This window comes from Pygocentrus nattereri, chromosome 1, assembly GCF_015220715.1.
Source record: "Pygocentrus nattereri isolate fPygNat1 chromosome 1, fPygNat1.pri, whole genome shotgun sequence".
NCBI classification, from domain to species: Eukaryota; Metazoa; Chordata; class Actinopteri; order Characiformes; family Serrasalmidae; genus Pygocentrus; species Pygocentrus nattereri.
The window spans coordinates 31,258,491-31,282,245 of record NC_051211.1 but is presented as its reverse complement, the minus strand read 5'-3'; the positions used below and the strand labels follow the sequence as shown (position 1 = coordinate 31,282,245).

General features: G+C 38.5%; 1 protein-coding gene across 2 annotated transcripts in view; it reads left to right on the top strand.

The window, feature by feature from the left end:
* lin7a (lin-7 homolog A (C. elegans)) overlaps positions 1-23,755 on the top strand; it is an 86,931-nt gene that overhangs the window by 16,620 nt on the left and 46,556 nt on the right. The gene's annotated exons all lie outside the window — the stretch shown is intronic.

Genomic DNA, 23,755 nt, shown 5'->3' with positions numbered 1-23,755 from the left:
GAACCTAATACACATCTAAGGTAACTGCCTTGCTGAAGGTAAAGGTGATGGACTGGTCAAGTATGTCTCCAGACCTAAACCCAATTGACCACCTGTGGGGCATCCTCAAGTGGAAGGTGATGCCATCGTGGAGGAGTGGAAGAGGATTCCAGTAGCAACCTGTTCAGCTCTGGTGAATTCCATGCCCAAGAGGGTTAAGGCAGTGCTAGCTAATAATGGTGGTCACACAAAATATTGACACTTTGAGCACAATTTGGACATGTTCACTGTGAGGTGTACTCATTGGGTTGCCAGCTATTTAGACATTAATGGCTGTGTTATTTTCAGAGGACAGTAAATTAAAAAAAGTACAAGCTGTACACGGACTACTTTAAGTTATATCCAAGTTTCATTTCTATAGTGTTGTCCCATAAAAAGATATAATAAAATATTTGTAGAAATGTAAAAGGTGTACTCACTTTTGTGAGATGCTGTATATATTATCTAGAAAATATATATAATAAACTGAAAGAACTAAAATTTGGCATGTATTGATACTGGTACTGGTATTGGCCTAATGCCATGCTCATATACTCATACCGATACAAACATTCTGATACTAGCTGATAACATGACATAAGTCGAGTATACAGTGAACAGTTTAGCTTTTGCTAATCGTGGGATATTCCTGCCAGGAATTCACTTCTATCAATTCTATTGAGTCAAATGGAGTAAATTCAGCTTATTTGTACTACGTCAACTTTTTTTGTTAGCCTACATGCGTCCACCCATAATATGGAAGCGATTGTGTTTGTGTGTGTTGTAAAACGGACTAAAACTACACAGTGAATTCCTGGCGGGAATATGCCATGGTTAGCGAAAGCCATGCTGTTCACTGATACTAAAACCAGGCGCAGATGTACATGGGTAGGACAATACAGTCTCTTGACAGTCTATTTTACAAAGACAATCTAAAAAATCAACATATTAACATATATATCTCACAGTTTTATTCTATAAAGTGTTTAACTGTTCGTGTGCACTGCTCACATTTAGATTAATCACTACTTAATTCTAAGTCCATCACTCATGGGAATGAAATCTGTACTTTGAAATTTGTCTGGAAAAAAGCTCTAACTAAAACCATGATGGTGATGAATGAAACTATGAACTGAATTCATTCCACTGTTAGCATCTAGATATGAAACTCATAAATGAAACAGAATGCAATAGAACTGATATAGGTTACATCTTTATGCAGCAGTGCTGTTTACTAGATATATGTACAATAACAAACTTACTTGATTGTAAATTATGAAGCATAAATACTGAGTATTCAAGTAATATCAACGAGTATTCAAAACCTGTAAAATGCAACAGCATTCAATAGGAAACCTGCATAAGAAAAAAAAACAGTAAGTGTGTGTGTGTGTGTGTGTGTGTGTGTGTGTGTGTGTGTGTATGTGTATGTGTGTGTGGCTACGCCATTTCTGGCAGACTCTGACTGATGTCCTTGTTATTAAATCTCTGTCTCTGAAATGGAGCTGTGGGATGTGATTTCCAATCTGCTCAGTAATAGAGAGGGACTTACTCTGACTCACATAGCGCTGCGGTCACTACTTCACACACACTGACCTAAACCACAGCTCCGGTGTCCAGGGTGTACTAGGTTTGGATTTCAATTTGCTCCCACTGGCCTGTGTTAGTTTGTGTTTCCCTGTAGATGTGTGGTTTTTTTTTTTTTTTGCTATTTTCAGCTTTCTGAGACTATGCTGACAACTTTATGTGTAATCACAGTCTTTGTAAAGCTTCTGTAAACATTGTCTCTTCTCTGCACAAACTGATTTGTTTACCTCATTAAAATGGATAGAGGCTGGTTCAGTGTTCATTTCCAAAGCAATACAAGCTTACATTGCTGACTCTGTACCTTGCTAATGCTAAGGTAAAAAAATTCACAATAAGTATGCAAGTCACTGGAATTTGGAAAACATTACAGGCCTTCATGCTGCAGTATCAGCGGATCCCTTGCTTGTTTCGTGCACAAAGCTGCAACAGGGAGGTCATCTGATTCAGCTGACCAACTTCTGAGGCAGTAAGAGAGGAAACGGATTGTGGCAGTTGCTCTGGTGCCCATGTTAGGTTAGGACTAACCCCAAAAGACTGGCCATTTCTTTATTTCCACTGTTTTGTTTTGATCAACGATCTGCTGCGTTTTCATTTTCATTTGAAATGTGCGAACATTCATGACTCAGCCACTTAGCTAAAGACACTAATATTAGTGTGGTTTGAATATTTTGTATGTTATGTGCGCTTAATTTGTGGTATACCAGTATAACAGATATGATGTACGTTAAACCTGTGAAAGGGCAGCCTATTGGTGGTTAACCAGAGGGTTACACAAAAATCCAACTTTTAATCACTCATTTTCCACTCACAGTTCAATTTACTCAGTTTTTCTTTCATTTCTTTCTTTAGTTCTATCTTTTGTAAATTAGTTAAGTACATAATTTTAATAGCAAAATCAGACATGAAGTGGCAAAGTGTCACGATTGGCCCCTCCCAGTCCTGTCCATGTGCTCGTGGTGTTTACTTCCCAGTCCTGTCCATGTGCTCGTGGTGTTTACTCCCCAGTCCGGGCCCTTGTTTCGTGACTCCACCCCTGATTGTCTGCACCTGGGTTTCCACGTGTCCCTCGTTTACCCTTATGTATTTAAGCTCTGTGTTTTCCCCCTGTCTGGTTGCTGGTCTTTGTTTGAATTGTTGCTCTGATTGTGGTGTTGTTTGTAATGTTTGGATGTTTGATCTCGCTTGTTTGATTCTGGTTTGTCTGTCATGTCTGACTTTAGATCTCTCCGTGTTGGCCATCTTTTTCCTCTCAGTAGTTTGTAAGATTTGTCTTCGTTTATTTTCCAAAATAAAAGGCTACATGCATTCAGAATCTGTTTGAGGAGATTAAAAACTAGTTAGACCTTGTATGCAGTATGAGAACCCGTGTGGTCCGAGGGGGATATATGCTTGATATCTGGGATGTGTTATCTTAGGGCTAACTTATTAGCTTGTGGCTAACACAGCCTAGCATAGCTAATATAAACCAAGTGTGCATTGATCAGACTGATCATCTCATTGGCATTCTAACTATTGTACTTTTATATTATAGTAACATTTTCAGGTACTTTTTATTTTTTCTGTATTGAAAAATGAATTAAATCAATATCATTGCAATCATGACAGACAGCTGAACAGATAGCTCAGGTTGTTCTACCAGCTAATCACTTGATAAAAAGAAAACTTGAAAGCCAAGTGATGGTTAAATAATCCCATATTTTGCGTAATGTTTTTTTTTCATGTATTTATACTCTTTAATAGGTATAATTGCTCTACCTCTTGATGTTTACATTTTTATTCTAGTTGATGTTTCATTCTACTTATTAATGTTAACATATATTTTACTTGTTTTGCACTTTGTTTTGAAAAAATATTTTTAAAAAATGTAAAAGTAATGGGTTGTGTCTTGCATTTAACTTGGTGTAATAAGCAAAAAAAAATCTGAGGTACAAAGTTTGATAAATTTTTCATGTTAAATAACTGTGATGCAAACTGAACTGTGGGCCAGAAACTACACAGACCTGTAAAAGGGGTAAACAGCTACACCTCTAGGGTGTTATCAGTAACAGTTTTGAATAGCCTAATTTCCACTGCAGGGCTGAACTGTTCTGAGCATGGAGGGTAATCATTCCAGCTGCTAAAAGCTGCTAAACAGGCCCTCAAAAATGTTTGGTAGTCTATTTCACCAGTCCATTTTGCCACAGTGTCCTGCGCTATTTTCAATTCAAAAGCAATCAAATAAGTTCAGTTCGCCTCTGACTAACAAAAGCTTTATTGACACATGTTAATATGACGATCACTCGAGGAAGTGTCAAGCAGCTGCTGTTAGAGGAACAGAAAGCTGAAATTAAACGTGTTCAGTGGTATTTGGAGCTGCAGCATCCTAGCTAGCTTCTGTCTCCTAACTATATTAGCTAATGAGATCCAAACACTCCAGTACACATTTGATTCAACCAACTGGTCCTCTGTTTTCACAAGTGTACATGATTAAAATCTTATATTGGACAGCGCAAAATTGACTGATTGGTGTTGGAGTGAGAGAAAGCCAAAAATGATTCTGTTCTGTGTTTTAAGCTCTAGTTAAGGATAAAAAGTCATGTCTGAGAGCACAAATTCGAATGTCTGGTGTTAGTGACATAACGATAAAAATAGTAATGCTCTGTGGTGCTGGACGACACAAATTCTAGTGTAGTTAGCCAACTACAGGTTAAACCCACTTCAGTACAGGCTCGGTTTAATGATGCTTAAATATCACCCGTTTTAATGAAGAATCTGAGAGTACGCTGAGAGATGTTGGAGTGACAGCCAAATCGAATGTGCTTTGTTTTGTGTGTGTGTGTGTGTGTGTGTGTGGGTATTGGGCTTCAGTATTTTTTTATTCTAAAATAAGAATCACGATTCAGCACCAGCTCAGAGCAGTAAACAATAAAGGCAGCATGGAGCTGCTTTTATACAGGAATTTAATTAGGTAAAAATGTATTCAGTTAAAAGGGACAAACACAAACATGACAAATGGGTCACTGATAATACGTTAGGTAAATTAGGGTGAAACCCCTAAATTTCCAGGCTTATAGCATCCTGAGGCTTATTGACAGAATAACTACATGGAAAACAATGCAAATTGGTTATTTGCCTAAGCCCGTTATTGTAGTTATTTTTAAATGGAAACTAGGGCCTGTGTGCACCCCTGAGCCATTGAGACTACTCATTTAATGAATAAAAAAGAATTGGCGAGTCAAACGTCTTGGCTAGACACCTTGTGGGGTTGACACTGCACAATAAATCACACCTGATCAATAATACATGTGCTTCTGTTCAAACACACTCAGACAATGACCTTCCCCACCTGTCTGGAGTATGCAGTAAGACTTTATACAGGTCCTTAAATATTTTATGCTCCTTTATTTTCTTTTGAAGTCTGCAGTAACCCAGGTGAAGCCTTATTTGTTGTTCTACACTTGATATGAATTGTGGCGCTCACTGTATTAGCAAGGCAAACACAAAAGATGCTGAAAAACTTTTTGTCATATCTTGGGGTCAACATTTCGTCTCATTATGCCGCGTTATGCTGACTAAAAAAACCACCCTCATCTGAGAAGTCAGGAAGGTGTCCCCAACTCTGAGTTGAACGTTAGACTTTATATCAACGTGGCTGCTCATACCATCAACAGTAATTAGTACCATTTCTCACATATGGACAAAACTCGTTGGTGAAATCACTAACATTGGCCATAAAGATGCTGTTTTGAAAGGGTAGATACATCAGAACATTAAAGTTATCACCCATATATGTATGTCAGCTGGCTGGTTTGATGGTAACTATACTCACATTCACGAAGGAGTCCATGTTTTCCCCACTTTGTAGCGTGACTATGCAGAGGTTGAAAATGATGTAATTCCAAGCTCTGACTTCCCCCTGCTGAGTTTAGCAGAACGCAGCAATAGTTGTCTGCTTTTTACTTTTAAAGCTAAACGTCAGAGAAAATGGTCAGATACAGTATTTATACATTTTCTGACTTTTGGAGGATCCACACACATAAAACGGTGGGGCAGGGCCTTATTAGGCAAAATTATTGTAGTTAGCAATTTTAATGATTTTAAAATGGTAGCTCAGCAAAAAGTTACATTTAGACAGTTTTCCTCTTTACGCAGCACTCAAATAGTGAAGGGTATTCCTGCAAAAATCTTTGTCTGAACTGCCTGTTTCAAGTTCTGCAAAGCTGAGATGGAGTGGAGCAGATCTTCATAGGCAGACACCACATCACACTTAATACTGAGTGGACAGACTAAATCCAATGTAATTGATTGTGCCTCTTTTTGGAGGAGAAAGGCAGGGAGACAAAATCCAGAGTTCATTATTCTTTCTCAGCCCATGTAAACATTAACAGTGTTAGCATTGAACACCACAGCTAGCAAGCAAAGTGACAGCACTGTATTTTTACATTAAAGTAAATTACCTACCAAGCTACAGTAGTGAGAGGTACTCGTCGAATATTTATCAAGGTCTTTTAACAACCCATAAAGATAGCAGTGTAGAATATGGTTAATTTTTTATGTCAGTATTTATCTCAATATTTATCTTTGAGCTTTGCCGCTGTGCAGGCCTTTGTGTGCTCTCTGATTGAGTTTTTCCCCACTATCTTTGATTGGTAATTCTGTCAGAGGTGGCACATGACAAGCTTGTCCACTGAAGCTGAACATTTTTCAACTTGATCCAGGAGTATTTCCACTGGAGAAATCTGTGAGCTGTGGCGGAACAATTGGAGCCCACAGAATCCAGGTCCAGCTATAGGATATAATGGCATTTTGAGTGGAATACGCAGTTTTAACCCTAATGTAAGTTCCCTAGCAAAGACATGCTTGGTGTCAGAAGTTTGCTTCTATGGAGGATTTCTGGGTGTGTGCTGCATTGGACTTCTACCTAACACTGAGAAGCAGGCTGCTGGTCAGTTGGTTGCAAAAATATGTAAAGGATAAACAGAGATATATAACTAGTAATACTTCAGAGAAATATCTAATTTTCCCCTTTACTCCAAATGTAAGCAGTTAGCAAGGACATGTTTGCTGTCCAGAGTTTGCTTCTGTGGTTTTGCTTGAGCTATGAGGCTAACGCAGCTACTGGAAGCTTATTAGCATACCAATTAGTATTGTACAAATGTCTTGCATAAGTCATTACAGACTTGCTTTTGCTGTTATCTAAATTGCCAAATATACAGACAAATAACATACATGTATACCTGTTTTGGAAACCACATAAGCAAGTCCATTTGAGACTGAGGGTGGCATGCTTTATAATTTAGGAATGCAGTTAACACCATGCTATTAAGCTTCAATTACTCACTAGCTACACTACTGTTGTAGCTCCAATGTACAATTTAGAAGCAAAGCAAACCTTGTCTGATGGACTACATTTGGGGTAAGGGGGTGGAAAATGTACATTTGATTTGTACAGTTGAACTGTCATTGTAAGCTGGCAAATTACATAGTTATACAGTGCATAGTTCAATGGGAAAATCTGTAAATATGTTTGCATTTGTGTGTGCATGGCTCTAGAAGCTTAGAGCAGCTACAAGGTCATTCAGTGAAGCAGTTTTGCAGATGTGAAACACATCTGGTTCCCCCCTAGTCCCTCAGGAGGAGGCAAAGCACTGGGGGTTATGCCCTTTCTGTCAGGAACGCCTGAGAGAATGAGAATAAAACAGGGAGAGAGAGATAATGGAGTTTAGAAAGACAGATTTATCTGCCCTTGTGTTTATCAGAAGCACATGCTGAAGATGGAGACTGATTGCTGAGCTGTGTAATTATTAAACAGTGTGGCTTCCTGTTGAGCTTGAGGCTACTGGGTTATATTGAAGAATTCAGCAAGATCTTCAGCTTCCTCACTCTCTTCATGGTGTCTTTCATTTACTGTCTTTTATGATAGGAAAAGTTACTGAAGAAATTTTATTTGTCTGAGCCAAACCAATCTGTGTAGTATAGAATTGGAGCTCTGTACTGCTGAGAGAATTTTAACACATATAATATTGAAAGTCAGATTGTCCCCATTTTTAAGAACAAGGGTGATGTGCAGTAACTACAGAGGTATAAAGTTGATGAGCCACACCATGAAGGTATGGGAAAGAGTTGTTGAAGCAAGGCTAAGGCGAGACGTCCAGATCAGTGAGCAGCAGTTTGGTTTCATGTCCAGAAAGAGTACCACAGATGCAATTTATGCATTGAGAGTGTTGGTAGAGAAGTACAGAGAAGGTCAGAAGGAGCTACATTGTGTCTTTGTGGATCTAGAGAAGGCATATGATAGGGTGCCAAGAGAGGAACTGTGGTACTGTATGAGGAAGTCAGGTGTAGCTGAAAAGTATGTTAGGGTGGTGCAGGACATGTATGAGGATAGTGAGACAGTGGTGAGGTGTGCAGTTGGAGTGACAAATGGTTTCAAGGTGAAGGTAGGGTTACATCAGGGATCAGCTTTGAGCCCCTTCTTGTTTGCAATGGTGATGGACAGGTTGACAGATGAGGTCAGGCAGGAGGCTCCATGGACCATGATGTTTGCAGATGACATTGTAAACTGTGGTGAGAGTAGAGAGCAGGTGGAAGAGAATCTGGAGAGGTGGAGGTTTGCACTGGAGAGGAGAGGAATGAAGGTCAGTAGAGATAAGACGGAATACATGTGTGTGAATGAGAGGGAGGCAGGTGGAAAGGTGAAGATGCAAGGAGTAGAGGTCGTAAAGGTGGATAACTTCAAATATCTTGGGTCAACCATCCAGAGCAATAGACAGTGTAGAAAAGAGGTGTAGAAGAGGGTGCAGGCAGGATGGAGTGGGTGGAGACGGGTATCAGGGCTGATGTGTGACAGAAGGATAGCAGCAAGAGTGAAAGGGAAGGTTTACAAGACAGTAGTGCGTCCTGCTATGATGTATCGTTTGGAGACTGTGGCTCTGTCTAAAAGACAGAAGGCTGAGCTGGAGGTGGCGGAGATGAAGATGCTTAGATTTTCGTTGGGAGTGACAAGGCTGGACAAGATTAGAAATGAGCAGATCAGGGGGACAGTGAAGGTGGAGCAGTTTGGAGATAAAGCCAGAGAGGCCAGGTTGAGATGGTTTGGACATGTGTTGAGGAGGAATAGTGGATATATTGGTCAAAGAATGTTGGAGATGGAGCTGCCGGGTAGAAGGAGAAGAGGTAGACCTCAGAGAAGGTTAATGGATGTAGTGAAGGTGGACATGGAGATGGTTGGTGTAAAAGTAGAGGAGGCAGTGGATAGGGCAAGATGGAGGCAGATGATCCGCTGTGGCGACCCCTAAAGGGAGCAGCCGAAAGAAGAAGAAGAATATTGAAAGTCAGATTGAAACTTTACCTCAGAATTGAAAATTGTGTGTAATGAGTGAGAAGTGTATGTGACATTTGTGCCAATTAGATCAGAATTTTCTCAACATTCTGCCCTTCATTTCTTTGAAAATTGTACAGGAACTGTATGTGTGTTCAATCCTAAAAGCACAAGCGTACTACTCCAATATGAACTCTATGATCCTGCAATGTTCTAGCTTGAAATCTGCAGTCCCATGAAAACGATACAAAAAAAGCATAGAATATTAAAACGAGTAATTCTGTCTTTTTCAAAACAATAATAATAATAAAATACTGGCAGCTCTATTTTAAAAGCAACAATAACAGTACTGAAAGGGGAAAAAAGTAAAACTGTATTTATATAAATAATGAGAGTTAAAAACCTTGAGGGGTGTGTGGAGGTTTATGGTTTTAACCAAATTCTACAGGTTTTCTATCATCCGCCTCCTATTTATTTAATTAGGATTAGGTTTACAGGTATGCTCATTTACCATGGCGACAGTATTGAACATTTCAAACTGCAGCATCCTCTGGTGGCTCCTCCTCTTCCTCTACATGCAGCTGCTGAGTGTACATATTGTGTGCAGTGTCACACCTTTCAACCCTGTTTACACTTGTTGTTTCATACGTCTTGAGTATCAAAATTATGTGCATAAAGATAATACATGTGAACATATGGCAACTGAAACCCCTCACAATACTGTGACAGTGCCGACTTTCTGCATATGAGGAAAAACACCCCCTGGAAGCATCACTGCTCCTTGTGCCATCTCCTTCTTGCCCTCCTTCCCTTCTCTACCCCGCTATTACCCTTTGGCCTCCTTTAAGGCCTGACTATGTTTGTTCTATGTACCTCATTATTTGTAAGTCGCTTTGGATAAAAGCGTCTGCTAAATGTACTGTAATGTAATGTAATGCTTCATGTGAGTTTCTCCAGTAAATTTGAATCAGTAACCATCATCATTTAAAGCTAGTTAAAACACAATCTTTACTCTTTTACCAAATTACCAAAGTGTTATTCACTGTCTCTCTATAATACAAGTTTTATTGCATTTAGTTTATGACCAAGATGACAAATAAAGGAGGCTAATTATTCTAAACAGTCATCTTCTTGTTAACATTGTTGTAAAGCCAGTGAAATGCGATGGATAACAGCATGCAAATTTTGCCTTTTGAGGCAGCAGCTGTCTTTTTTATCCATGGTCTTTTATTGTTTTTGGACAATAAAGGAGATAAGAAAAAAGGAAATAAGAAAAAGAAAATTAAAACCCTCCCAACTACATTGCACCCAGTCTGTACTGCACCACTGCACCGTAATTGTATCATTATACCATTCAGTGAATATATCTATAAAAACAAGCATAATATGTGATTGGTTTTAAGGAATACCAGGCTGCCAGGTAGTATGAAAATGAAGGCATATCCACCGTATTTTTCATGTGACCACTGTATTTCAAGATTATAGCTGAACTATCCAGTTGGGAAGGAAACAGGCACTTCTCAATGTTTTTAGCAAAGGAAAACAAAGTGTACTTATGCTTGAAGTTGATTTATCTAGTTATCATTTTATGTCCGTAAGACATTCTGGGACAACATTTAATTTGTAGCTGCCACTACAGAAAGCATGACAAGAACAGGAAAATTACAAGCAAAAACTCGTCAAGAAAGCGTAGTGCCTCAGAACACAGTGTGGCTTTATAATCATTCTTTGAAATAGACTAGCTGTTAGAGTTAGAATCACTGCCATATGATGAATTGAACATCACTGGTTGCTGCTAAAATACTCTCTTTAACTTGTTTATACTTTATTTTCTCTTTATAACAGGATATATATTAGAGTAGGAATCTAATTGGCCAGCAGGCTGACACTCCCATAATAAAAGAGTTCAAATCTTTAAAGAAGGGGTTCATGTAAAACTGCAACATAATTAAGAATATGTTATGTGCATGCCTGTTACGAGCTGAAAATGTCTGTATTTAAATTAAAGATGACACCAGAATCTAGTGCAGTGCCAAGCTAACCCTGCTAACTTGATGCTAACTGGCCACAGATGAAAAACTGTCATCACTAGGAGAAATGAGCATCATCAACAGCTTTTTGTTAGACTAAAGGGAGTAAATATATTTATGTATGTAAAAGAAAAGTGTGTGTTAAGTGTACTATTCATGGTTTTGGCAGTGACTGTAAACAAAATTAAAAAGTTCAAATGAAATGTCTGCATAAAAACATTCAAGCATTCTATCAATAAAGATTATTTATTATTATTCATTATGTGAATCTGCCGCAACCAAGAAGGATTGTGTGTGAGTGTATTATGTCAATCATTTAACATATTTATCGATTGTACTAGAAATTCTGTCCATAAGTTACTCAAAGCATCATGAGGTGCAGGAATAACATGAAGCAATTTTTTTCTGGGGTCACATGATACATATAATTTCTCATCCAGTGTTTAAAGTTAGACAGAATTTGTCGTTCAGCTTTAGTAGTACAGGTCGCCTGGCTAAGAAAATAATAAAAGTAATCACCTTTGCTACTCCATTTACACTCTGCCTTTACTCCAGAAAGAGCAGAAAATGAGTAAAAGCATATAATTTAGCTGTTATACTGTTTACCCTCACCATTTATCTTGCTGTCTTGCTGTCTGTAGTGAGAGCCCTGTGTCACTAACATTGTAATTAGCTTGGGAATTCACAGACACCAACGTTCAACATCACTGCAGAAACCCAAACTTTTTTGTAATTGTTACATGTTCTGAATTGTGCATGTGACATAGGACAGTACACATCAGCCTGATTTAAGCCACAGAGAACACAAGTAAACACTTCAAGTTGAGAAACACATTTTCCACAGATTATGATAGCATTTTTAATAACTTGTCAATTCTCATGGGCTTATTATGACCTGTGCTTATTTATACGGTTAATTTTATGGAATTTTTATTGACTGGACACAGTCTGTAAAAATGTAAAAAATGAATGAAAATGAGGTTGAGCACAAACAATTGGTCAGTACATATGACCTGAGTTGCATATGGTGCACCATATAACCATCAGATTTCAGTCTCACTCACCAAGACGCATTTACCTAGTGTAAATGCGGGTGATTAAAATCTTGAGAGGTTACAGTCCAGGTGCAAGTCAGATGAATCAACATAGTCTAAACAGGATGTTAAATTCCATGTTTTTGTAGTACATCATCTGGGCATGGGCATCAATGGGCTTTATGATGATATTTTATTGTTATTGTGATAAATTATGTCACAATATGTTTTTCTGAGCATATCGTCGATCTCATCAGTACTACGTTTCATTACAACAAGAGCATAATTAGGCTTTGCATGTTGTAAAACATAAAAATCACTGTAGTTGAAGGTTTATTGTTATTATTATTATTATTATTATTATTATTATTATGTGTGACACTACAGGTTCTATTTTGCCTGTTCCAACTTATTAGATCTCCGAAGAACTAAATATCATGATGCATTGTGAAAATGTCTTGAAGTACCATGATATAGTACAATATTTTTTCCCAAATTGTCCACCCCTGAGTACACTCTGCAGTGTTTCTTGTCCATTACAGTACTGTTTCTCTCTGTCTCTCTCTCTCTCTCTCTCTCTCTCTTTCTCTCCAATGTACAATGCAATGTAGGCAGGTAACACCATGTGGGCTGCACAGTTAGTATTTATAGTGTGAAAGTAGATTACATAATCATGTTGACCTAGACGTCATGTTATGCACACTCACTCACTGAGAGATAATGTGATGTATGGCTTTTTGTAAGAGATAAGGTTATAGTCTTTTCTGCTGTGGAGCTTTGTGTACCAGTCTCCATGGTAATGTGTTTATGTGTACCAGTCTGAAATGTGAATTGAAAAGTAAGTTTTTTTCTTAAAGCTTGTCCTATATATGAGCAGTACTGGTGATGTAACTCCAGACATACACACACACACACCAGGCAGCTGTTCTTTTGTGGGTTAAAATGATTTGCTAACCTGTATGTAGATGTGCATTAATAAACATATTTTTTTACAATTTAATACCATTTTCAGTTCTGAGGTCCAGGTTTTTCTCAATTTTCTAAAAAAAATCACAAGCTCTAGAACTGATAAACTCTTCAGTAAAAAGTCCAGTCATTTGACTGTGAGTCCATGATATAAGTCCTGCCCCTCCTCACCAACATTATGCTGACTGGTTGCACTCAGTTGACTAGTTTTGATCAGTGTGTTTCTGCTAGATTTTTTTCAGGCCTGGTGGTAGAAGCTTCAATGCTACCAGTGTTGTCATGTGCATGCAGTGCCATCAAATGCAGGTGTGATTGATTAGGAGCTATTTTATAATCAGTTCATATACAAAAATTCATCCATTCTGGGTCAATGAATCAATCACGAATATTTTCACAGACATGAATACATAACAGTGTTTCTTTAAGCAACACTAAATAAAGCCCAAATAAATCTGCTTTTGATTAGGTTTTGAGGAATTCTCAAGGAAGGTTATCGTGTCTGTCTGCTAACAAACAGCTCTCACTGTTTTTCTAGTTAATAAATTGTTTGAAAAAATAAGATGCTCAACTTTTATTGTCCTCTATTCAGGGCTACAGCACCATATTTCAGTAAAACCATTAAAGATATTATTTTAGCTTGCAGAAAAATTTGATTAAAGCCTGCTGTGACTAGATGCTAGAAGACTTTTGCTCCAGAGTTGTAGCCAAGAGGTGGTCAGGCATAGTCAGTGCCTCCCTGGAAGAAAGCATGGCCATCTTTCTGGCCACCCCAGATATGGAAAATAACAGTCAGCTGACAATAGTCAGCCATCATTAATGAAATATCAATTACACTTTATGCTGACACTCTGCCATCAGGCTAGTTATAAGTCAGTTATGAAAGTCTGATGAGGCTGCATTTATTAATGCTGTGGTAGGCTAATGTAGAGGCAAGTGAATGTGTAGTGAGTTCTGTGAGCTACAATATGAAGTAGGCTATTAGATGGAAAAGTGAGTTAACTAATTTATCAAAATTAGTCAGCTACACTCATTTATCTATTTAACAAATTACATTTTACAGTTGAATACATGTATGTACTGTAGGCTACCTTATACAATGCTTTCCAGGCAGTACACATGTGTGTAACCTGTAGTTTCACACTGCTACACCAACAATCGGTAGCATAGTGTAGTGCATGCTGCGAAGTCACGATCTATTTTATCTATTTTATTTACCCAAGTAGCCAAGACATGTTTGGCGCTTGAAGATTTTGTGTTTAATTTTAGTGCTAAAAGTATGAGGCTAATGCAGCTAACTAGTAAAGGTGGCTTTTTAGCATGCTAATTAGCATGGTGACAGCTGTATGCCTAATTCACACACTTGTCGCAAACCATGGTGGGTTTGTTAAGTAGTTAATCTACTTTGCTGTAGAGTTTGTTCATCTCAAATAGACATGCTTATGTCATTTCAAAAATTGTGCCAAAAGTGTGGCCAAAATTCAGGCTTTCAGATGGCTGCTACTGTTTTTAGCCATGTTGCTAACCTTTGTCCATGTTTATAGATTGTGTCATACAGTGTTAGAAACATTTAAGCAAGTGTTTTCGAGAATACTTAGCATCTTGGCTGACAAACTATCATTTTTTGCTGATGAAATTGAAATAAGTACCTGTGGCTGAGACGAGGCATCAGTCTTTGGCTGGCCATGTTTCATTTCCTGTGCTGTTATGCAGGGACAAAGAGGATGGGAAATCACCTGCAGCTTGGATTTATGTAGCAAAGATGACAAGGACATAATCATATCTGTAGTAACTCTCCATGACGCAGCAGAAATTTGATTATCAATCTTCTTGCATTGCCTCTTTTCAGAGAAGGAAAGAACTTCCTTGAAAGTTGGAAAAGAGAATCATCCTCACTTTTTTCAAAATAAAAGTTGCACTCTGTAAACATTGTTACATTTTTAAAATGTTCTGTTCATTGCTCAGTCCGTGGTATCCATATAGCGAAAACAAAGCTATAAAAAGTTGCGTTTATGATGCCACATATATTGTTAATTCACCCTGAAGCTGTTTAGCCCCGCCCATTCCTGCTGAAGTTATAAGGAGTGTTTCTGCCTAGACTGCTTTTTGAATGAGGTGTAATACAGGGCAATCAGAACAGAGCTTATTCATATTGGTCTTACAAACAGCCTGTTTATTTTAGGGGATAAAGATAAGCTGGAAAATGGCTATGCAAAATGAATTTTGAATTATGTTTTTGGTACATAAATCCACACAAATATCAGAAGATGACTAAACACATTAAAAAAATACACATGAAGAAAAATGTTGACAGTGAGCTCTTAAAAATAGACATACTATAACTGACTGCTGAAAATGGCTATCCTTGAGAAGCTCTCCTTTTTTAATAAAAATGTTAACTCTATGAATATTTCCCTATTCCTGTAACCGAAGTGAATCAATTATGCAGATGACGGCAATTTCCTAACATCCTCAGCATGTTAATAGAACATTAGATGTCTGATTCTTCCTCTGAAAAGCTAGCATGAATTTTAGCACACTGTGGTAGTGCTAGCTTGCTAAGTCTTAGTGAAAGTGAAGGCCTTGGGGGCTGCCAGTGTTTCAAGGTAGAACAAAAAGCTACCACATTCACATCCAGTCTCCTGCTTTGAAGCTCATAGCATGTGTCTGAAATAGCTCTCTTAGTTAGCTTTCACCACGGGCCTGCAGGAAACCAGCGCTGTTATGCTAAGCAGTGAGAAGGAAAGAGTGAAAGAAAAAGGAGCATGGAAAGGAATGATGGAAAGTGAGACACAGGGAGTGAATGAGTCACAAAGGGGGATCTGCTGAAAGAAGGAGAAAGTGAAAGGGGGAATGAGAGAGAGAAATCACTCATGCTGCTCGTCTGACCTCTTGATAATGAGAGATAAATGTGTACAGAAGCTTCAGGCAGATACCTGCACAGCCTGGATTCATACTGAAACATTAAAGCCCCCTATTACTACAGCATATTACTGCAGTGCTAACCAAACCTATTGCTTGTTACAGACTGCTGCCGTTGGAGACCATTCGTAATGACTGAGCTTCTCTCAAAGTTAACCCCTCAATGTCCATTTCTGAAAATTGACAATTCCTTTGGTACATGTTCTCTGAGCTTGCCTCTCAGCTATTTTGCTAGAAAAAAACAGCGTAGACCAGCAAGGCTGATCACCAGCAAAAAAAGCATGTCGCTGCTGTCGGAAGAAAACCTTGTATCTCCATTTTTGTCATGTTCCTGTTTTTGATAGAATTTGAAAATACCTGTTGTCCTTTACAATTGTGTGTTAATCTCATGATGAATAGACCAAAACAAACAGCCCAAAATGACTTGAAAATATGTCTGGTTCCATAGACTTACATTAAAAGTAAAGTAGGTTTTTTTCTTCTCCTGTACATTTTGGAGATACAAGGTTTCCTTCAGACAATAGCGATATACTGTGTTGGATGCTGGTATGCTGGTCAACATGATTTTACTTGGTGACCCGCTAAACTAGCACCAGACCATCACAAACCAGCTTAGACTTGGATGGTGTCATGTTGGTCTATGCTGTGTTTTTTAGCAGGTATAAAAATGTATATTATGGTAATTACCTAACCTTTTATTACATTTTACAAAATTATTGTGATATTGTAGGGATGGACTGATACAGTCAGCACTTGATTCAGTTCATGATACTGGGTTCACAATCCTCACAATATTTTGAACAAGGAGAAATGAAGTATAATGACTATAATCATGCTGTTGTATAACTTAATAATGACAGTAGACGTGGGAGGCAGGAGAAAGTGCTAGAGTGAGGTGTTGATTGGACTGAGTGTTTGAGTGTTGGGTGCTCAAAACGATGCAATTGCATGAAATGGCATAATTAATGTTCCTGTCTCCATGATGCATCACATCATCCCGATGCACAATGCACACAGTGTTGCATTGCAATGTTATGATGCATTATTACACCCCTACAATATTGTGTTAAAAATATGCTACATCTTTGGAGCTGAACAAATGTTGTCATTTCTAAATAACGTTGCTATGCAGGTGGTTATACATGCACAATACGTACAATAAAATATCATTTTTTAAAAATCCACATCGACACTATCACATAGGAGTGTTTACAGTTAGTACTAGAGCAGAGAAACCCTGCCATAGAGCACTAAGACATTTTCTGTGAAATGCTCCATAAACTAGAGAGCCCTATCATTTTCTAAAATCTTTCTTAAGATGTGTAAAAATATCATGTAAGATCACATAAATATTTCTTAAATCATGGGATCGTAAACATATCAGTGCGTAATGAAGAAATCGGTATGCTGGATTAGTTTATTAGCAGTCTGCCAAGCTGTTGGTTGCAAAGACCACAGTCTTCTTTAGGGTGTGTTAGCTCTTATTACATATACAAAGAATTTGTGACTGCAAATGTGCATTATATTAATATTTGTTTTGACTACAACTACTTGCATTCATGAGCTCCTGCTAGTGTGGTTTCATGGTGCTTTCCTCTCTCAAATGACTATGGAATGAAAGTGGCACTGCTTGATGTTTGTGCACGGATTTCATCACTTTAGACCAACCATAACAAATTCTGTGGCATTTGATTTACATTCTGTATTGACATTGTCAAGTCTTTTTTTCCATTTATGTCAATCCCAAACAATGAGTATATGCAAATTAAGTTTCCATCAAATTCAAATCATGACAAAATGGCTCCTACTTACAAACACAAATATGGCATGGAGTGAATGTTTAGATATGCACAATTTCCACATGCTTGAGTGAGCTATGAGTCAGAAATAACCATGTTTGTTTTTGCTGCTTTTAACACATTACTCACTACATGTGAAACATACTCAGTAATACAGTGGATGAAAATGAGAAATTTGGTCACAGTCATTGTGATGACTTTCACACTGATAATATAAACATTCTATGCTGTCAGAGGATGAATAAATCACTATAAAGCTGATAAATTCACCTGGCTATGGTTGTGTAGGACAGGAAGCTGGACATTTTATCTAGCTGGACACATATTTTCTGCTGGATTCATATTTACAGAGATGAATGCCCCAATTAAATTCCCCTGATCATCTCTGCCTTTGCCAACTGAGCTGATGCCAGTAAACTAGTGTGTCCGGGTTCATGCTCCGGTTCTAAACTGTGCTAATAGCATCAGAGCTGTGTTAATAGAATCACAGACCACTGTGGGATTTCACTGCTTCATCACAGAGTCAGACTCAGTTCACATTCCACGGAGGATTGCATGTTCTAACACCTTGCAGAACCTCACACTACACCGCTCTGGGAACACATCCATACATTACAGCCATTTAGCCGATCAGAATCATTAATAAATTGCCATGATCCCTGGCATCTAATCAGATTACAATAGCACAACTGTGCTTAAAGTCGTGGCGGAACTGTGGTGAAAATTATGTTGTTAGAAAGGGCCATTGTAAGAAATATGTACTATCTTTTGTTTTTTTAATATTCTAGAATGCATTGGTGTGTAACATTCTTGTCTTTTAATGTTTAATCCTAGACTACAGGTCACAGACTCAGTTTACCTGGGGGCCCCTAACCAGTTACTCTCACAGAACCAGATGTGATCTTGTGGCAAAAATGTCTGGGGACAACCCAGACAATTGTGGGTGAGAATGTAGACTTAAAGTGTGGCCCAAAATCTGAGGCTGCTGGTCAAAATGCTTCTATTCTGCATCTCATTACGAGTGATATTGTCAGCATAATAATTGGATTGAAATGTGAAATATTTCAATATTTACATGAATTTCAGAATTTCCTAGTATTTGGTACAGTATGTTCCCCTTTTGCTTTGATGACAGTGTGTGCTTAAGCTGATATGAACATAAGCTTGGGCAAAAGTTACTGATCAGTACATCAAATCCACCTCAGAGTTGTCTGAACACGAAGATCAATAGAAGACTAAAAAGATTACCTTTTTTGTACAAAGGCCTCAGCTGGCATAGGTTTAAGACTGCATGGGAGACCATGCTGCCTTGCCAGGAGTTCAAAGCAACATGATCAATTTCACAAATTTGCTTCAAATTGAATAGTGACAGAAGTAGTGCAAAATTTGAGTATTTCTTTTTCAATTTCATTGCCATAACTTCTAAAACATTCTGTTGTTTATTTCCAGGTTTAAATGAAAACATACCAGATTTTCAGTGTGGTCTTAGACTTGACTCCACCGTAATACTAACTAATCTAACATTTCATAAAGATGGAGCTCAAGGTTGGGGGCAACGGTGTGCAAGTCAACACTGTCCAATGGACAGCAGGCCTGTCATTAGCCCCATGATTGTAAGTTGTCATCACTGAAGTCCCCCCAAAACCTCCAATTAAACATGTAGTGTGTTGTTTTTGCTAAGAACACATAACGTGGTAAAATTAAATATAGAAAAAAAAGTTGTGACAATACAGCTTGAGTGAAAGTGATGTGAGAAGAAATGTGTTATGTTCGATAAAAGACAAGCTCTTGGATTTATATTCAAGATTCACACTGTGTCACCACACCTTCATAAAAGTGTGCAAAAGGTACACCTGTTACTTGCACCAAACAACAGTAATGTTAAATTACATAAATGCATGTACTCACCACTAAGCAATGGTAAGTCCACAGCTGCTGATGGAATAAGTCTGTCTGAAGTACGTGTCTCCATCTGTCTTGGCTGACAGTTGTTTCTAGTGTTCCAAATGCAATACTGAAATCGTCTGAAGCTATTTTTTAGTCCATTATTGTGGCATGCCCTGCGTTTGTAGACAGTAATGGACATATAACCACAACTATCAATGCTTGAGTTTTAAGCCTCAAGTTGTAAACAGTCGATGAGGCTTGGTAACAAAACCTTTACCATATTCTGTTGACAAACAAGCCAAGACATTTCTTTTCTCCTGGATCACTGTCTTCGTACAAAGTATTTTAAAGTTTTCATTCAATGGATTTTGTATATTGAGTGCACCTAAAACAAAATTTATTTGAAGAGCATTTCTGAAACATTCACTTTGAAGAATAATTGAAAGTTAATGAAAGCATTTCGGCAACTGGACTTGACATGCACTTTAGTTTTATTGATGACAGTTTTGAGAGAGACTTTCCATAAAATCTTCCACTGATATCACACTTTGACCAGGGTAAAACAAAGTAAATGTGTAATTGAGGATGCGCTGATGCTACTGATGCACCTGTGTCGTAATCCACAGTTATGAAGTTAATGTTTGTGTATATTATGTATTCAAATTAAACAGAATTCAGAAATGACACACTGACCTGTCCTGCTTTTATAAATTACATTGTTTACAACATTTTATTGTGCTATAATCATGGGTGGACAAGATTGTCTTGTATTTTAGTGGCAAGCAGTGGAAGAAAACCTGCCACTTTAAAGAGAAAGAAACCAAAATACTGAATATGCATCAGAAAATACATTGCAGAACTTGATTAACTAGTCATAATCTATAATTTTAAATATGACACATATCCTTTGTTGCAGGCCTAGTTATATCATCTCTGCTCTGGGTCCAGGCCCTGTTCTGCAGCTGTATCATTTTGGTGCTAGCACACTAGAGTGTTTACTCATGCATGTGTTAGAGGCGGTATGATTTAAGTGTGCCCTGAGGGTGAATGTTGCTCAGTGAATCATTTCTCTGTCAGATCTTCACCCTGACCTGTAATGCACACATTTTTAAACACTCTGCAGTGGGTTTTAAGGAGATTTAAGGGCACAGTGAGGGGCTATAAACAGACGTTGATAAGAATTTGCTTTAGGTCTTCAGTTCCACACATCGAGACACTGTGTTCGGTGCTTTATGTAATTAAGTGTAGAGGGTCACTAAGCATCAGTGGATTAATGATGTGAACTGTCATAAAGTTCAGAGCTGCTGAGGGGCTTTTATGTGATAGAGAATTCTCTCCTCTCTCTCTCTCTCTCTCTCTCTCTCTCTCTCTCTCTCTCTCTCTCCTTCATGTTTATTACTCTTTCTCTCTACCTCCTCACTGTCTCACTTTCTCTTTTTATCTCTCTCATGAATAAGAATAAATAAATGTTCTCTGGCATACGCATGAATCTTAGACCCTTCGCTTGAGTCCCTGCACTTCCATCACTCTGGATCTGACATTGTAATTGTTTGTTGTGTTGTGAGTGACAAAGACACTTTGAAATCTAATGTGAGTGGCCGCTATGTCCAGACTGAGAAGCATCTGTAAAAATCCGATTGGAATCGCATTTCAAACCACCTCCAAATGGGGTTTGGGTCTGATTTGCAGAAATCAGATTCCATGCGGTTTTTAGCTGTCTAAACTATCAAAAATCATTCTAGATACAACCTGGATGTGCCAAAAACTGGGTTTGTTCTGTCAGTCTGAACACAGCATAAGACTTTCCATTCATCTGTGAGTATCTATACTATATTGCCAAAAGTATTTGCTTGTCTGCCTTCACACGCATATGAAATTGAGTGAAATCCCATTCTATAGGGTTTAATATGATGTTGGCCCACCCTTTACAGCTATAACAGCTTCGACTCTTCTGGGAAGACTTTCCACAAGGGTTAGGACTGTGTTTATGGGAATATTTGACCATTATTCCATTATGAGGTCAGACACTGGTTTTGGACAAGAAGGCCTGGCTCGCAGTCTCCACTCTAATTCATCCCAAAGGTGTTCTATCAGATTGAGGTTAGGACTCGGGTTGAGGTCAGGACTCTGTGCAGGCTAATCAAGTTTTTTCACACCAAACTTGCTCATCCATGTCTTTCTGGAACTTGCTTTGTACACTGGTGCGCAGTCATGTTGAAACAGGAAGGGGCCGTCCCCAAACTGTTCCACAAAGTTTGGAGCATGAAATTGTCCAAAATCTCTTCATCTGCTGAAGCATTAAGAGTTCCTTACACTGGAACTAAGGGGCCGAGCCCAACTCCTTAAAAACAACCCCACACCGTGATCCCCCCTCCACCAAACTTTACACTTGGCACAATACAGTCAGACAAGGACCATTCTCCTGGCAACCGCCAAACCCAGACTTGTCCATTGGATTGCCAGTTGGAGAATCATGATTCGTCACTCTAGAGAACACGTCTCCACTGCTCTAGAGTCCAGTGATGACACTTTACACCACTGCATTTGATGCTTGGCATTGCGCTTGGTGATGTAATCGGATACAGCTGCTCGGCCATGAAAACCATTACATGAAGCTCTCTACACTGTTCTTGAGCTAATCTGAAGGCCACATGAAGTTTGTCATGAAGTTGGTGACCTCTGCGCACTATGCCCCTCAGCATCCGCTGACCCCGTGCTGTCATTTTATGTGACCTACCAGTTTGTGGCTGAGTTGCTGTCTTTCCCAGTTGCTTCCACTTTGTTATGATACCACTGACAGTTGAATGTGCAATATTTAGTACTGAGGAAATTTCACGAGTGGACTTACTATCGCAGTACCATGCTGGAGTTCACTGAGCTCCTGAGAGCGACCCATTCTTTCACAAATGTTTGTAGAAGCAGTCTGCAGGCCTAGGTGCTTGGTTTTATACACCTGTGGCCACGGATGTGATTGTAAGACCTGAATTCCATGATTTGGATGGGTGAGTGAATACTTTTGGCAATATAGTCTATCTATCTATCTATCTATCTATCTATCTATCTATCTATCTATCTATCTATCTATCTGGCCCATCAAAAGTTTAGGGACACTTTATCTTGTTTTTATCAGGTTTTGCCTTAATTATGTTTTCTTTTCTAATCTATTAAAAGCTCATATTGAAACTCTTTTGGACAAAAGTTGGCTTAAACACCTAAACGGTTTGTGCTGATAATGGCTGACATCACAACATAAAGATAAAATGCATTGACTTTGACTTTATTCCCAGCTATCACTATCACTAACATTTACGCTATACACTATACACAAAATCTAGACATTATTTTATTTTACTTTAAATAACCTCAGTTAGCCTGATTATCTTTAATACACTTACTGGCCAGATCATTAGGTACATCTGTTCAATTGCTTGTTAACCCATATAGCTAATCAGCCAATCACATGGCCGCAACTTAATGCATTTAGGCCTGTAGAGGTGGTCAAGACGACTTGCTGAAGTGCAGACCGAGCATCAGAATGGGGGAAGAAAGGGGATTTAAGTGACTTTGAACGTGGCGTGGTTGTTGGTGCCAGATGGGCTGGTCTGAGTATTTCAGAAACTGCTGATCTGATGGGATTTTCACACACAACCATCTCCAGGGTTTACAGAGAACGGTCCGAAAAAGAGAAAATATCCAGTGAGCTGCAGTTGTGTGGACGAAAATGCCTTGTTGATGTGAGAGGTCAGAGGAGAATGGGCAGACTGGTTCGAGATGATAGAAAGGCAACAGTAACTCAAATAACCAACCAGAATCTCTGAGGAATGTTTCCAACACCTTGTTGAAAGTATGCCATGAAGAATTAAGGCAGTTCTGAAGGCAAAAGGGGGTCCAACCTTTAATTATCAATGTGTACCTAATAAAGTGGCAGTTGAGTGTATACTGACAAAGAAAATAGTGTTAAAAGATCATTTGAAAGCTATTTGTCTCAAAATGATTGAGCAGTATATATGTAACTGTCTTTGCTTCATAGGCTTAATGCTTACAAAGCTTGGATGTGGTTAGTTTGGTGGTGGTGTGTGTTGTGTGCTGTTTTCTCATCAGCTCTTGGCCTTCACTCGGTTTCTATTATCACTCTTATGGATTCAGTGCAGCTCCTCATCTCCTGCTCTTCACTCTTAATGTAATTCAGCACTGCAATCACTTCTACTCCCGCTG